Source organism: Lepisma saccharinum, chromosome 9, assembly GCF_977018435.1.
Source record: "Lepisma saccharinum chromosome 9, izLepSacc3.1, whole genome shotgun sequence".
In the NCBI taxonomy this organism is placed as follows: Eukaryota; Metazoa; Arthropoda; class Insecta; order Zygentoma; family Lepismatidae; genus Lepisma; species Lepisma saccharinum.
In genome coordinates this window covers 69,295,762-69,312,951 of record NC_139237.1, presented here as the reverse complement: position 1 = coordinate 69,312,951, position 17,190 = coordinate 69,295,762, and the positions used below count along the sequence as shown (strand labels likewise).

Sequence of the window (17,190 nt, the reverse complement as noted above, 5' to 3'; positions counted from 1 at the left end):
GGTCTCGGACGAGGGTGCAAAATCATTGAAGACACATATACGAATAATATAATGATATGGATATTTTACAACTAAAGACAATTAATTACTAAATATTTTAAAGAAGCATTATTATTAAATACAGAAATATTTATGAAATAGCAAACTAATTCCTATACTAACCGATTAAAGATGCAAAAGAGTTGAAATTGTTTTATTATGTATAAGCTTTTGCTCTCCATTGTAATAAATAAATTCGAATTTATAATTATATTTGACTTGCATTCTTGTTTATTTTCCTTGTGCGCATTTTGTTATTGGTGTAGAGTAGATCGAAAAAGATAAGATATTTGATTCTGGCCAGTGTGGGGATCGAACCCACGACATTCGCGTTATTAGCACGACGCTCTAACCAGCTGAGCTAACCGGCCACTACACGAACAGAGCTTAGAAAACAAATTAAGCGTCATTTCACCACAAGAACAACTTCCTATCCACGGTGTGGATTGAAGCGGTTCTTTATAATGAAGTCACTCCAAAAAATACCCTGTGATACGAAATTGTCTCAAAATGATGAATGCTTGAATACTATGCATTAGCAGTAGAAATGTCACTTTTCTGATACATGAATAATTTTTTCCACGCTATCTAATTGTTTCCCACAAACACATACACATTCTCCTAACACCTTGATATATCGACATTAAAAGATTCTGAAATTCACTAATTCCATTCAACACACGGAATGTTAAATTCTAAAAAATCTTACCTACCTTCAGAAATTCGTGATAAATGTCAATAGGAAAAGATTTTGCCGATGGAAATACCAGTAAAATGGAGTCACACGCAATTCTTGGTTTGGTTTGAGTTGCTGTTTTAAGTCCACTTTGTGCACAGTAAGGCTAATCGGGACTGGACCTACAGTTTAAAGTGGGATCCGAACCACTTGTGCCTCCACCGGGTATCGAACCCGGGACCCCTTGATTACAAGGCAATGACGCTACCACTGCGCCATGGGGGAGGCCCTCACACGCAATTCTGATTAAAAAGTCACACACTTGTTAAGATTCGATTTACTGTGAATAAATGAAACCTATAGGCAACACGAGTTGGTCCGGGTTGAAATTATTGTTGACGTGAGTATTCCTTCAAAGGGGATCTTATCTCTACTCAAGTTTCGATTGGTTCTGGATACCTCCTTTACATAAGGCGTTCAGAGAAAAAATCAGTTCTTTATATCTTCACAAAAAAATTATGGCCAGTGTGGGGATCGAACCCACGACATTCGCGTTATTAGCACGACGCTCTATCCAGCTGAGCTAACCGGCCAAGTGCATAAGGATCGCTCTAACGATTAACATTCTTTTCTTAAAAATATCAGTAATAAATCTATTGTGTAACGTGGGTATGATAAAGAACTTCATACTATTCTTGATATTTTGAACATCCAATATATCGAAGAAGATAAGACATATCTTGAAACAGATGTCTTGAAAAAGAGAGAGAGATAGCATCCTGCACTCTCAATCATGCTACTTTGTGTGTGTTTTCGATATTATCCTTAGTAAAGCATGTAAGAAGTCAAAACTAATTGCATATATTTTCTTGTTATGAAAAACTACCCCCCCCCCCCCCCGCCGGGGAATTTTTTGCTGGTGGGGATTTTTGAAGTCAAGATTGCTGGTGGGAGGAAATCCCCCTGTCCTCCTTGATTTCGCACCCTGGTCCGTACCCCTTCAGCCCCCCGAAAGACATATCTAGTTTCAAAATTAAATAACAAAAATATTCTTGTTTAGCAATTGAAGGGTTTGCTGCAAAAAGGAGCTAGCTTCACTGTCGGAGGTTTTAGTGTTCTGTACCTTATCGTGTGCAATAAAATCGCCGCTTTCAGTTGATCGCAAACCACTCCAGCAGCGAAGAAACGAAACGTTCCTGTTCCATCTCCAGATGACTTCCGCCCACTGCCTAAGAGGGAGGGAAATACAATCCAGGGAATCAAACGAAGGGAAGATCCACATTCAGCTGAACGTCCTACAGTCAGCAATCAAGGATCTTCCTCTTCCTACTCCGACAAAACCGACACTGCAAGATCCATCCAGCAGAAAGGTCGTACATTGCCAGCCAGAACTAAATGAAAAAAAAAGTTGTAAAAGATAGAATGTTATGGCTACCTTCGAAAATATTTGCGCCCTGTCAATGGCGCAACCACAGGAAGGGCAGGGGGCATGCACTCCCCAACCTTGGACGGAAACCAATTCTAGGGGGTGGGCAAACACTGTAGTAAAGGAAAGCAAGGCTAGCAGAATCTAAGAGTAGCAGGACAAAATGAACCTCAAGATGGAATTAGTATTCACATATTTCTTGCATTCTTTTTCCAGACGGCCAAGAGAACGTGCAAAGGGGGGGGGGCACAGAAGGGCAATTACCCCCTACCCTCGATTTCGAATTTTATGCAAATGGAAATACGTTTCGTAAAGTTTTCTTGTTCGCTTCGCTCGGAATGTCTACTTTTCTTACAGTGTCATCAAGTTCAAAGCCGTAGCTAGGGCGCGACAGGAGTCGGAACTGGGCACAGAACGATCTAAATGAAAAAAGTTGTAAAGGAGAGAATTCCATGCCGTTCCGTGAAATTATTTCCGCTCTAATAAATCAATATTGCTAACAGTTTGCAAAAATTGGATCTAATAATGTTCTTGCTCGCTTCGTTCGCAATGTCGTTCTTTTCTGTAATGCAGAATATTAGGGTAGGTAGGGGGGAAATCGGATCGGCTGAAAAGAACTCAGTTTTGCAGACACAAGAAATGTTTTGCGTCATTGCGGTGTGCACTGTGCTGCCACTTCTCAGAAGAAACGAGAACTGCCAGAACCCATTGTTTGTTTGGCTCCAGAAGAGTTCCAGACTACGTTGTTTCAAGTTGTACATTTTTGTGCGGACAAAAAAGCGGCCGATGTAAGTTTTCATTGTCATTGAATAAGCTTCTATTCATTGATTGTTAAGTAAATTTTATTTTCAATTGTAATATTTCATTGAATTAAGCATGCCTCACCAGATCATGTGATAATTTTAAACAAAACACAGAAATCAGTGCCAACACAAAATAGGTTTTTAATAAGATGTATTTCAGGGTAAATCGGATCATTCGAATTCTCCTTTCTGTTTGATTGTTTTGAAATAACTGGAGGGATCCAGTAAGCTATATTTATATTTTAATAAACCTCTATGATCATCAGCAGCCTAATTAGTAGCACAACACATGTGTACGTATGCTTTAATGTAGGCTATAGCAACGTTTTGTTTTGTTTCAGATGCCTCGTACCTACATTCAGAAAACTGCTCATGGTCCTTATAGTTCCTGGTCGGTTGTAGCTATGGAAGAAGCTGTCATTGCTGTTAGAGAAGGGCAATATTCAATACGGAAAGCCTCAAACGTGTTTGGTGTCCCATTTACAACCCTTCAAAGAAGAATTTCAGCGCCTGAAAATATACCAGTGCATAATGTTGGACGTCAACCATTGATACCTCCAGACATTGAAGCAGCTTTATTTGTGCGTCTAGTCTACCTGTCCAAAAGGAGATTTGGTTTGACACCGAGGAGCGTACGTGAGTATGCCTATAAGTATGTGACTGAGCGAGGGATTCCAAACAATTTCAACGAGGAATCCGAAATGGCCGGCATTGGTTGGTTTCCGGGATTTATGAAAAGACACCCGGAACTTTCTATTCGGAAAGCCGAAGGTCTTTCTCTTGCAAGAATGAATGGCATGACACGAGAAAATGTTTGGAACTTTCAGAAGAAATGCACGAAAATCTATTACTTCACTTCGTCTGACATCAGGTGAAAATTATCCTTACCTCAACCCTGGGGATAAGAGGAAGAATGAGAAGGATAAGAGACAGGTTAAGCAAGCTGGAAAACTCGCATCGAGAAGTGATAAAAACGAAGCGTGCAGTTGTGGATACTGCAGTCTTTCGTACTACGACAAAAAAAGTCACCAGGCTGGTGATTGGATAAAGTGCCAGGCTTGCAAAGGGTTATTCCATGAACGCTGTGTAAACGCCTTTGGTAAAAAGCAGTTTATTTGTGGTATTTGTTTATCAAAATCTGTGTGATTCGATTTAGCCCACCGCCGATCCCATTTACCCCGCAGAGGTGAGGTAAATCGGATCAGTGTACCACGTGCATTAAAGTTACAATATCTCAGCAAATAATAAGAAATGAAAGTAATTTATACATTTGTCTAGTAGCTGAAGGTTTGCTTGTTTTTATGCATATAATTTCAATTGTAATAAAGGCACTGATATTCAATAAATAGAGTTTTTTTAAAAAAATGATCCGATTTCCCCCTACCTCCCCTACTATGTATAGAGAGAAGTAAGACTAAATATGTACTTCAGATTGTTGCTGCTCAACAGTTTTGTTTTAAATGTATGAACAATTGTTTTGAGGAAAAGGAGCACACACATGTGAGAGAGAATTTATATCAATTTTGCTGTTGGTGTGTTATGAGGTGGATGAATTGATTATGTAATTTATAAAGAAACATTGAATACGTGCACAATTTACTGTTTAGCATGTTGCATATGTATTTTCTTATTTTACGCCGCTCCATGTTGCATATGTGAAAAACATACTATGTTCTACACGAAAATTACACATGTCATGTATACAAACATAATTATATTCGTAATTTTTGTGTTTCAAAAAACTGTTTGTGTGCTTGTTTTCCATTATTTGCTAATGTGAAATTGATAGTGTTGAAAAAATCCCAGGAAAAAATGCAAATAATAATAATAATAATTTTGTCAGACAAAAATTCGTGGTTGCGCCTCTGATCCAGAGCAAGTGAAAAATGTATAGAATTTCATATTTCCTCCTCATTGGGAGCAATAGTACTTCTTTTTACCACAAGAGTGCAGCACACGGTGTGTATTTTTGCATCTCTTGTATGACGTGTGTTTGTAAATCCTCATATTTACTTCTCAAAATTTATAGGCTTGCAAAATTTATACACACACACGTAAACAACCGAAGGAAGATATATATTGACATTTCAATTTTTATGATCTAGTATCCAATATTTCTTAAGAGAGAGTTGTTTTCTGTCCTTCTTTTAAAAATCTCATGACGTAGGCTGGGTGGTTTTCACACACCGCATATACAGTAGTAGATAGTATTTTCCCCAATAAAACATTTAGGGGAAAATGATTCTAGGATGAGTTTGCATGGTTTCATTATACTCAAGTGCAGCAGTCGTCCGTTGCAAGAGCGAATTCCGTTTCTCGTTGAAGGAGTGAAAGTCGGCCATAAGTTGGCTGAAGAAAACAGTCTAAAATGGCCAATTTCCACTGCCATTCAACTACCGTTTTAAAAGATACTTCCATAGCCGTTTTATGTATTAATCGATATTACATAGTTAACCTGATTATATAATTATTCCATTATTCTTTTTTTTTTTTAAAAAAAATGCCACCTCGGTGACAGAGTAGCCATCACAGTGCGCTATGACGCCAGGAGTCCCAGGTTCGAATTCTTCGTATGTCCCTTCATCAAGGGATGAAAGGACACTTCACCATCATCACTCATCCTCGTATTTAGCCAAAAGTAGCAGAAAACGAAGTAAAATAAACCAAATCAATATCTTTTTAAATATATTTATGTGCACCTAACTGTAATTTATAATCATTATCTGCTTTTATGTATGATAAAAATATTGAAATTTAAGACAAAAATGGTGGCGTACAGTTTTTGTAAATTAACAGAAACGCCATTAAATGTTAACGGTAGAATATTGTAAAATTTTACGGTATCTTCTAACAGTGATTTAACGGTAACTTCTAACAGTGATTTAACGGTAATTTCTAACAGTGATTTAACGGTAACTTCTAACAGTGATTTAACGGTAATTTCTAACAGTGATTTTACGGTAACTTCTAACAGTGATTTAACGGTAATTTCTAACAGTGATTTAACGGTAACTTCTAGCAGTGATTTAACGGTAACTTCTAACAGTGATTTAACGGTAATTTCTAACAGTGATTTAACGGTAATTTCTAACAGTGATTTAACGGTAACTTCTAACAGTGATTTAACGGTAACTTCTAACAGTGATTTAACGGTAATTTTTAACAGTGATTTAAGATAACTCCTAACAGTAATTTTAAGATAATTTCTAAGTTATTTACGGTAACTTGTAACATTGTTTTACGGTAACGTCTAACAGTGATAGTAGACCCAGTGCACCAGTTCTGCAACCGAAAGTGGAGCTCGGTGGAGCTCACCTTAATGGATTTCTCTCGTAAGGCATGAGCTCCATTTTCTCGCAGTGTTGCCAACTCCTCACTCGAAAAAATCACCAAGGTTTTTTTTTTGGGTCTAACCTAACCTAAAGCAAGGAGCTGGCAACACTGCTTGAGGCTTGCCATGCATGATGTGCTATACACACGTGCGCGCGCTGGTGCTTTTTATTATTTTTCGTATTGTGAGTAGTAGGTGGAATGCTTCGTCCTGGAAGGGCCCTTTGACCTACTTTTTATTTTACGACGTTTTACGCGCTAAACTAACCTACAATGAAAGAAAAAATGGACAGAAAAAGCTCTGGCATCACTTTTTAAGCTATTTTTTATGCTAACTCGTTTTTTTGACCTACATTTGAAATGACTTACGACATTTTGCTATAAGGCTGCCTCCCTCTTACTGTCAACTCGGGTGAGGCGTAGCCTTTTACAGTGTATGTTAACGTCACTAGCAGTATTGCCAACTCGGCGTAGCCTTTTATGGTGTATAATTTTTTAGTGTGTGTGAGTGTACATGTGTTGCCAACTCGGCGTAGCCTTTTGGGTGTATGTTAACCTCGCAGTGTTGCCAACTCCTCACTCGAAAAAATCACCAAGGTTTTTGAGTCTAACCTAACCTAAAGCATGGAGCTGGCAATCTTGCTTGAGGCTTGCTTTGCAGTGTTGCCACTTTACTCGAAAAGTTACCAAGGTTTTTTTTGGTCTAATCTAACCTAAAGCTGGCAATTTTGCTTGAGGCTTGCCACAGTACCTAAAACAATTTGCCAACCTACTGGTTTGCCATAGCTTTTTAGAAAAAAAAAAGAGAGGAAAGAGAGGGAAGAGTTAAACAACCGACAATGTTGCTAATATTTACCTACAGCTTTTTTTTACTTGACAAGGGCTTAGCCAATTTATATACTGGCGTAACATACACTGGGCAAGAGAGCCGGCAACAAACACACACTGCCGTAAAAGAGATGGATGGATGGCAACACAGTATGTGTGTGCGTGTGTATAGCATTAACTGGTGTTGGCAACCCACTTACAACTAAAAAAATAGAGATGCCAACGTTGCTGTAAGATAAAAAGAGAAAGACTTGTAACCGGTAGCAATGGTGAGCAAATGCGCCTTATCGTAATTTTCTTTGGGGGGGGGCCAAATGTTTATGTATATGATTTTCGCAAACCTTCCTCTCTCGGGAACACGATGTGTCGCACACACACATATGCGCGCGCTGGCGCCTTTATTATTTTCGTATTGCATACAATATTTATTGTGTTTTTTTCTATCTACAATCATATTTTTTTATATATTTTTTTAATTTTTTTATAGGGTTGATTAAAACACATATTTGAGGAAGACAACACTACCCATATATAAATAAACCCCTCAAACTAACACCAATTAGAATTAGCTTACAAAATTTTTCTCATAAGATATTTTTTGTTTTGTAAACACTCTACCACCAACAGATCACATATAAATAAACATACCTCGAAAAAATGCGCTCTATGAAAAGTTGCCCTGTTTGCAAAAAGAACATATCAAGCCAACATTTTGCAAGACATTGTCGCACCTGCGTGCCAGGCAAGCATTTAGCTGCCACCGAACTATGTTCCGGATGCAATAAACATATTACAATTGCGTATGCCAAGAAGCATAAGCTTACTTGTCTGAGCCAAAGTACATCTGGGGCTCAGTCTTCGACCTCCACCAAGAGGAAAGCGGAAGCCGACTCGCCACTATCTGCCAAACGCATCAAGACTGTGGCGAAAGCAGACCAGTCTGCTTTCGAGCGGTTGTTAGAGGACTTTCCCCTTACTTCGGAGGGCACATGCGACGTGCGTAGCTTTTTGGAGAACGTGCAAGCGCAAATTATTTCTATCCTCGGCGATGCGCTTGCAACGCACTCCACCAAATTCTATGCTTCGCTACGTTGCCAGTACAAGAAGCCGTCTGGTGAAATTTACAGCTTCTGCCACAACACCAAGGCGAAGACGCTGCATCTGGCGGATGTCGACAACCTAGAGGTTATTTACAACAAGTTTGTGGAGGAGCTGCTGGTTAAACAAGAAGAACATGAAGCTAAGGGCTCGGGGGGTTCGCTGTGTGGCGAGCCTCACGAACTGTGCGTCAAACTTTGCAAGTTTGTGCCTCTCTCCGCCTCCAGCTACGTCCCCTTACCACCTACGATTGTGGATAAAAAGGCTGTCGTGAACATTCAGAACAGTGACGCCAAGTGCTTTCTCTGGTCGGTGCTTGCAGCGTTGCACCCTGTCCACCGGAAAAACCAACCACACCGAGTTAACCACTACCTACCCTACGAGCCAGAGCTGGAAGATGCGATGGCTGGGATCGACTACCCGGTGAAGGTCTCAGACATTCGAAAGTTCGAAGCCCGTACACACAACCCTCGGTTGGCTATCAATGTTTATGGCCTCACCGACAAAAATGTGGTGTACCCTATCCGGGTGAGCGACGTAGACGACGATGGTGTGCAGGAAATTCACCTTCTGCTCATCAAGGATGAGACCCACCACCATTACACCCTCATCCGTTCCCTCTCTCGACTTGTTTCGAGCCAACGGAGCGAAGACAGTCACCACATAGAAGTTTGTTGCAGGTGCTTGTCTATATTTCGTAATCAGGAACAGCAGGATTACCAGCGCATCAGAGGTCGCAACATCGCTGCCGAGAAGCTCGCTAACCACAAGCTCTCCTGCAATGCCAACAAGCCTGGGACGACAGTCTTGCCCGAACCTGGCACCATGATGCGTTTCAAAATGCACGGTGCCATGGTAGAGCACCCCGCCATCATCATTGCGGATTTCGAGGCCTTCCTCAAACCCCTGTCCACTTGCGATCCCGATCCCGAAGTTTCCTCCACCACCCCTTACCAACTCCACGAGGCCTCGAGTTACGCCTACGTTGTGGTGCGACGAGACCAGCACATCGCCCCCAAGCCCTACGTGTACCGTGGTCCCGACGCAGCCAAACACTTCCTCAAAAGAATGGTTGTGGAAGCCAACGAGATAGGGAAGGTATTGTCGACCCCCAAGTCTATGCTCCCACTGTCCCCCAACGATCAACGTAGACACGACGAGGCCATCGCTTGCCCTGTCTGCGTTGAGGAGTACACTGCCAAAAACCATAAAGTCCGACACCACGATCACTTTAACGGTAGGTACGTTGGTCCTTGGTGCAACGACTGTAACCGCATGGCCCAGGACCCGCGCTTTATTCCGATCTTCTTCCACAATGGCTCGGGGTACGACTTTCACCACCTGATCAAGCATCTTGGGTACGACGACATGCGAATCAACGTTCTCGCCGAGAACGAGGAGCGTTACATCAGTGTGAGCAAATGGGTTCAAATCCCAGAATTACGCTCTACCGTCGAGCTTCGCTTCCTCGACTCCCTGAGGTTCCTCTCGGCTAGCCTCGATGCCCTGGCGAAAAAGCTCAGCGACGGGCAAATGCTCATTACCACTGCGAATTTTTCAAACTTGGACGCCAGTCTCTTCAGGCGTAAAGGGGTCTACCCCTACGAATACGTCACCGACTCTACCAAGTTCGCAGAGACGTCACTACCTCCCCAGGCGAAGTTCTACAGTCAGCTACGAGGCTCGAACATCACCGACGAAGAATACCACCACGCCCAGTCCATGTGGCGCGAGCTGGGTTGTCGAACTCTCGGGGACTACCACGACGCGTACCTCAAACTTGATGTGACGCTCCTCGCCGACGTGTTCCAGGCGTTTCGTGCAACTGCGAAGAGCATCTACAAACTGGACCCCGCCTACTTCTATAGCCTCCCCGGACTGGCGTGGTCAGCCATGTTTCTGGTGACGAAGATCGAGCTTGAGCTTCTTTCGGACGTGGACATGATGCTGTTTGTAGAACGTGCCGTGCGGGGTGGAATGGTCCAGGTGTCGCAACGGCACGCGCGCGCCAACAACCATCACATGGCTACTGGCTACGACTCCACCCAACCGTCGAGCTACATCATGTACACGGACGTGAATAACTTGTACGGGCACTCCATGATGCAGCCACTCCCCTTTAGAGGGTTCAAGTGGGCTGATCCTTCCGAATTCGACATCAAAAACTTCGACGATTCGGAACATGGGTTCTTCGCCGAGGTGGACCTTGAGTTCTCCGAGGAGCTGCAGGATTTGTTCTGCGATCTCCCCCCTGCACCCGAGTTCAAGTGTCCACCCGATTCCAACCAGAAGAAGCTTGTCATGGATTTCGAACCCAAGAAGAAATACGTTCTTCACTACCAGAATCTCCGGTGGTTGATGCGGCAAGGGGTCACAGTCCACACAGTTCACCGCATCCTCAAGTTCGAACATTCTCCATGGTTGCATCCATATATCGAAGTCAACACTGAACGCCGCACCACAGCCACGTCCGAGTTTGATAAGGATTTTTTCAAGCTCATGAATAATGCGGTGTTTGGCAAGACCATGGAGAATGTACGGAATTACGTGGACATAAAATTGGTGACGAGGAAAGAGAGATGTCGTCAGCTTGTTGCAAGTCCATTATTCAAGTCTCGAACAATCTACAACGAGCAGCTGGCTCTGATTCACATGAAGCAACGTGAGGTGAAGCTCAACAAACCCATCTACGTTGGAGCTGCTGTTCTGGATCTGAGCAAGCTCCACATGTTCGAGACGTACTACGACACATTACGCCCACACTACAAGCACAACATCTCACTTCTCTACACGGACACGGACAGCTTGGTGTACCACGTTCGCACAGCCAACGCATACGGGGATATAGCCACAGATCTATCTTTGGTCAACCTCTTCGACACCTCGGGCTATCCCCAGCCAAACCGATACAAAATCCCGGCTCGCAACAAAAAAGAGCCCGGCAAACTCAAAGATGAGAAGGAGGGAGACGTGATTCTCGAGTTTGCAGGTCTTCGCCCCAAGGCCTATACCATCAAAGCCGAAAACAGTGTTACCAAGAAGGCCAAGGGTGTCGGCAGGCAGGTGGTTCGGGAGCATCTCACATTTGAGGACTTCGTCGATTGCCTCAAGACCAGGTCGTCGGTTCTAAGAGCGGAACAGCGCATCCAGAGCGTCGACCATGTGTTAACCACCAACAAGGTGAGGAAGATTTCCCTGAATCCCAACGACGACAAGAGGTGCGTCCTCCAATGTGGAATCCACACACTGCCGTGGGGACACTATCGCTTAGCAGAAAGCAAAACCTGCAACATATGCCCATCTTCAACAGAAGATTCATAAAAACAAAAACAAAAAAAAAAACCAAAAAAAAAAACACAAAAAAAAAAATCACTTTGTTAGTCATTACAAAAAAAAAGCACTGACTGTTATTACAAAAAACTTTGACCGTATTCTTAAATAACCGGCATAATATGAATCTCTTTGGTTTCCGAAAACAAGCCAACATGGAGACTGTACACCACACGACGACAGATCATGAATTTCTACCTTCCATGTTAACTAAACTCAACGGTCTACTGATTGTTCACCTTAACAGCATTTGGACGAAATTGGATGACGATGTGGGCAAGATGTTTTACGTCTTCAACAACAATTTACATTTTTACAAAATTCCGATCGATGGAAAACTTCAAATCACCGTGAATCCGGAAAACGCAGGCGAAATCAAAATATCTACCGGCAAGAACATTTTTCGAATCAAGCACGACAAGATGCTTTCTAACATTACGTACGATGTTTCCGCAGGAGATTACCTGTACGTCGAACTCCTAGGAGATTACGACAAACTCATTCCTCTCTTCGTAGAATTACGAATCGTCTATCCTATTATAAATAACCGTTAACCAAAATGCCTAACGACATTTTCGGCAACACTAAGCGTGTAGACCATGCAGAAGGGATTCTCATGTTGGACGTCCGAATTAAAAAGTTGAGGAGCGATTTGATCGCTTTGCAGGAGACCTTAAACAAAAGTTTAGAGTCGGAGATCGCTACGCTCCAAACGCAATGTCTCGACCCCATTCTGAAAATCGATTCCGAACTGAAAACGCTCATAAAAAATTATGTCGACGTACCTTCTTACGACAACGTTCAAAATATACAGTTGAGCGTGGATAAGCTTCAAAATGATTTGCTCAAATTACAGCAATTTCAATCGAAAAATGAAGATTTGGAAAAATTGAAACTCGAAATCGAAGAACGAACTTCAGCAATAGAAAAGAATTTCTCTGAACTTCAAACCGTCGTGAAGGATATTGATGTAGAACGCTTGCATGTTGTTGTTTCCAAATTACAAGAAGAATTCGCCGGCACGTTGGAAGAAATTAAATCCAAGTTACAGACTTTGGAAGATACCATGACGAACCTACCATCGTCAGACGAACTGCAGGTCATCATCAAAAGCGTCGCGAACATAAAAATTCAATTGGAGGCTTATCAAGATTTCGAACACATTCAAACCACCATCGCTACGCTTCAGGCGTCTCTGGAGTTGATCAACGAAGAAATTAAAAATATTCACGCTGAAGCCAGTGCGTTGACGAGCATTCAGGACACGTTGAGCACGGTTCAGCAAAAAATCGAATATTTAGAAAATTTGAACGTCGAAACGAATCTTGCTCATTTTCATCACGTACTGGACAACATACAGGCTGACTTGGAATCGTTACGGACGAGCGTACCTTCGAGCGAAGATTTGGAAAAATTGAAAACAGCCGTGACGGCACTATCCGAATCGAGCGACATCAAAAGTTCGTTGAGCGATCTCGAGAGTAGGGTGGCCAATCTCCCCACCTCCAAAGAATTGCATGCTTTGAAAAGAAACATATCACGTATGCTGAAACGACTGGAAACGGAAACGGCGAACGTGGAACAGATTCGAGACGAACTTGCTTCGCTGGTGTCGACGCTGCCCACTTCGCAGAGCGTCTCTGACCTTCACACCCAGTTTACCGAAATGCGAAGCATCGTGAACGATCTTACCGAGAAGAGCTCGAAATTGAATCAAGTCGAGAACCTTCAGAACATCGTCGTCAACATCAGAGATCAAGTTGGGGTGCTGGAATCCACGCAGGAATCGACGCTGGCCTCTTTCGGTGCCAAATTACAAGAACTCAACGAAAACTTCAAGCAGTTGAACGTGGAAGTGAAAATCAAACCGTCATTTTCTACAGTAACGGATACCATCGTCGAACATTTGTTGCCCGTACAAAATACACTGGGACAGCTTCACAGCAACCTCGTTAGCGTCGATACTAAATTCGCTAAACTGCATTCTCTGCAAGCCATCGAAATCAACAGCGTACCCAATCAACAGAGAATCTCCACGTTCGTCGAAGGTAACAAACTGTACATGTTACATCCTTATCATCCGTACTACAAGTTTCTCCTCGATGGCACGATTCAGATAAATGAATTTTCGTACTGGTCTCACGGTAGAAAAGCTAGCGTTCCCACCATGACCTTGATATCGAATCGTGGTGTCCATAAAGCAGGAAACATTCCTCTGGCACGTTGGAACGAAACGCGTAACATATATGAAATACACGAAGACGAAGATCTCACCGTTTTTGACGTAAGTGCCGGCGATAAGCTGATCATTCAAAACACGAGCGAAGTGCCACCCTCTTTGAATCCCATCACGCTGGTGCTTCTCTTCAAACGTAATCTCTAAAAAATGTCTAGGCAAGCCATCGTCGAAGAATTGCATAAACCTGCACGCCGCAACTACGAACGTTTGGCGGTGGTAACCAAGGGAATCGATGACCTCTGGCAAAGTGACCTCGTGGAGATGAGTAGCGGCAATCTAAAAAATATACATAAATTGAACAAAGGCAACAAGTATCTCCTCACCGTCATAGACACGTTTTCGAAATTCGCATGGGCTCTACCTTTGAAAGCCAAAACAGGAACGTGCGTAACGGAAGCATTCAAGACAATTTTTCGCGAAAGCGGCAGACGGCCACGGTTTTTGCAAACAGACAACGGTAAAGAATTTTACAACGCCGTATTCCAAAAGTTTATTCAAAAACATGACATTCGGCATTATTCAACCTTCAGTCACATCAAAGCCAGCATCGTGGAAAGATTTAATCGAACCTTGAAAACACACATGTGGAAACGATTCACGCTTCGGGGAAATTACAAATGGGTCGACATACTGCCGAAACTCGTCGACACTTATAATAATACAGTACACAGAACCATAGGCATGAAGCCAGCTGACGTTACGAAATCCGACGAGCAGCGTTTAATTTCTACAGTTTACTGTCCAAAGTACACTCCCGCGACTACCAAGAAGTCAAAATTCAAAATTGGAGACCAGGTGAGGATCAGCAAATTGAAGCGAACGTTCGACAGGGGTTTCACAAAAAATTGGAGTACGGAACTTTTTACGGTGGTTCGAGTTTTACCTGGAAACCGACACACATATATAATAAAAGATAGTAGCGGCGAGATTTTGAAAGGAAGATTTTACGAAGAGGAACTCTCTAAAACAAAACATCCCAACACGTACCTCATCGAGAAAGTATTGCGTAGAAAAGGTGACAAACTATTGGTGAAATGGCTGGGGCTTCCGGAAAAGAGTTGGATCGACGCGAACGAAGTGATTCTATGAGTGCGTGGAATGTCGTGAAACGTCTACCTGATTCGGAAAATCAAACGAAGAAAAGAAACGGCGAGTTGCTTCCCGACAGCATCCGTTGTCTAATCGTAGGCCCTTCAGGGTGTGGGAAAACGACACTGCTCGTGGACAATTTTCTCCTCGCACCGAATTGGTTAGATTGAAAGAACAGGCACCTCTACGTATTTTCGAAAAGTCTCGAACAAGCGAAATACCAGCAACTGATAAAACTGTACGATGGTCTGGACATTGCAACTTTCGCATCTGAAATAAAACCACTCGACGATTGTCGTGAAAATTCAGTCGTTGTGTTCGACGATGTCATCCTGGAAAATCAAAATGAAATTCGCAACTTTTTCACGCAAGGTCGTCACAAAGGAATGGATTGCTTCTTCCTAGCTCAAACGTTTTCCAAAATTCCAAAACAGTTAGTACGCGACAACGCTAATATCATATGTTTGTTTCGTCAAGATCACACCAACCTCAAGCACGCGTACGATGACTACGTAGGCGGAGACATGAACTACAATCAATTTTCGGAACGCTGCTGCTCCCACTGTTGGAACAGTGACGATTTCGGATTCGCGACGATCGACATGACGAGGAAACCCAACGACGGAAAATACAGAAACAAAATCAACGACTTTCTAAACGTTGCAACGTTGTGAGAAACGACATGTATAAATAACGTTATGGCGAAACGAAAAATCGAAGACGAAAATCTCAAGTTGCGAAACTACCTCGCGAAACGCTTCAAAGGTTGGAAATCCGAGAATCGCGGATTCTACGAAGAGAAGAAACGTCAAGATCAACCTGTGATCGATGCCATCAGCGATCTAGGTAAAGAAATTAAAGGCGTCACAGAACAAAATAAAAATTTGATCAACGAACTTGTACCACTTGCAGCTAAAAGTTACACCGTACCCACGCCTATTTCGAGCATTCCTTCGACACCATTCGAACTGAAGGACGTACCGGCACGACGTCGAGCCATAGGTAGCACGCCGTCGTCTTTGGATAAGATCGAGTTGGGACCTTTGGCACGAGACTACCTGAGCACGGGCAAGTTCGACAAGGATGAAGTGTTCGGATTGTATCCCACCATGGAGAGTAACGAAGGTGGTGGTGTGGTTTGGAAGATTGGAAAATCGAAAGTTACCTTCGAAGGTAACGACATTAAAATTAATTTAGGCGACAAGGATAGTTGGAACAGGTATCCGGGTACGGTGGGACTGTGGGAACTCGTTGCCAAAAAGCAGCCGAAGGATTACACCGACGAAGATTACCAGAGTTACAAGGAAATTTTGATCATGACGGATGCCTTATACCAAAACAACGACGCTACGCAGAATAGGGTGAAATCAAGCAGCGGCGAGAAGTACAGGAATCTCATCAAGCCGATATGGAACCAGGTGAAAACAGGCAGCGGCGTCAAACTCTACAACACCCTGCCCAAAGAGTTTGTGTGGGTGGACGACGTGCGCAAGCTCATAGACAGGTTGTTGGTTATTGCAGGAGAGGAGAATGCAGGCAATCGTAATTTCTACAACGAGAAGGTTGGCATCGTGGACATGATCAGCACGAAACTTTCCAACTTCATCGTGAACGACGACAAGGGCATAGGTTACCTCATCAAAATTATCAACACGCTGCCTCCGAGATTCTGGAACGTTGCCGAAGGAAAAGGACTCGTGAACGACATCATCAACAAGTTACCTTTCGAGATGCATTTACCTGGCTACCAGTACTGCGGACCAGGTACCAAACTCGAGAAAAGATTGGAGAGAGGAGACAAGGGTGTGAATCTGTTGGACGCCGCATGCAAAGATCACGACATCGCTTACAACTCCACTCGCTCCGATCTGGATGCACGTCACGAAGCAGACAGAAAGTTAGAGCACGCAGCTTTCGAAAGATTCGTTAGCAGAGACGCTTCGCTGGGAGAAAGAGTTGCAGCACTGGGCACCACCATCGTCATGAACACGAAACAAAAACTTGGATGGGGTGTGTAGAAATAAAAGAATTCTCGAACCGTGAAAAAAATTTCTTCGGTATATAAATAACACTACGTAAAAAAAAAAAAAACTCTAATTGTGTTTGCCATTTATAAAATGAGTAAACAATCATTAGACGCCCAAGCATTAAAACAAATGCTAAATTCATCAGTCGAATATGTAAAAATTCAGGAATTAGAAGTGGACAAACCTTACACGATAACTTCCGGTTCAATTGTTTCTACCCAGTATGGCCCCAAGGCGCGTCTGTTGCTCAACGCACAATACAGTCTATTTTTACCAGATCGATACGCTAACATGTTATCCGACGA

The 17,190-nt window shown here is 42.9% G+C and overlaps 2 non-coding genes across 2 annotated transcripts; both read right to left on the bottom strand.

Annotated features, from left to right (window-relative positions):
- Nucleotides 1-336: 336 nt before the first annotated feature.
- TRNAI-AAU (transfer RNA isoleucine (anticodon AAU)) lies at nt 337-410 on the bottom strand. The gene has a single exon. It is a non-coding gene; the product is annotated as a tRNA-Ile (tRNA).
- An 824-nt stretch (nt 411-1,234) lies between these two features.
- Nucleotides 1,235-1,308, bottom strand: TRNAI-AAU (transfer RNA isoleucine (anticodon AAU)). The gene has a single exon. It is a non-coding gene; the product is annotated as a tRNA-Ile (tRNA).
- Between the last annotated feature and the right edge of the window lie 15,882 nt (nt 1,309-17,190).